The sequence below is a fragment of the Piliocolobus tephrosceles genome, chromosome 15, assembly GCF_002776525.5.
Source record: "Piliocolobus tephrosceles isolate RC106 chromosome 15, ASM277652v3, whole genome shotgun sequence".
NCBI classification, from domain to species: Eukaryota; Metazoa; Chordata; class Mammalia; order Primates; family Cercopithecidae; genus Piliocolobus; species Piliocolobus tephrosceles.
In genome coordinates this window covers 28,972,929-28,973,361 of record NC_045448.1, presented here as the reverse complement: position 1 = coordinate 28,973,361, position 433 = coordinate 28,972,929, and the positions used below count along the sequence as shown (strand labels likewise).

The 433-nt window shown below is 59.6% G+C and overlaps 1 protein-coding gene across 3 annotated transcripts in view; it reads right to left on the bottom strand.

Annotated features, from left to right (window-relative positions):
- The window catches only part of TOGARAM2 (TOG array regulator of axonemal microtubules 2), a 71,545-nt gene that overhangs the window by 53,386 nt on the left and 17,726 nt on the right, over positions 1 to 433 (bottom strand). The gene's annotated exons all lie outside the window — the stretch shown is intronic.

Genomic DNA, 433 nt, shown 5'->3' with positions numbered 1-433 from the left:
GACCACCACCCACCAATCTCCAGGATCCACCATCCACCAATCTCCAGAGACCACCATCCACCCATCTCCAGAGACCACCATCCACCAATCTCCAGGGTCCACCATCCACCCATCTCCAGGGACCACCATCCACCCATCTCCAGAGACCACCATCCACCAATCTCCAGGGTCCACCACCCACCAATCTCCAGGATCCACCATCCACCCATCTCCAGGGACCACCATCCACCCATCTCCAGGGTCCACCATCCACCCATCTCCAGGGACCACCACCCACCTATCTCCAGGGTCCACCATCCACCAATCTCCAGGGTCCACCATCCACCAATCTCCAGGGACCACCACCCACCAATCTCCAGGGTCCACCATCCACCAATCTCCAGGGTCCACCATCCACCAATCTCCAGGGACCACCATCCACCAATCTCCAGGG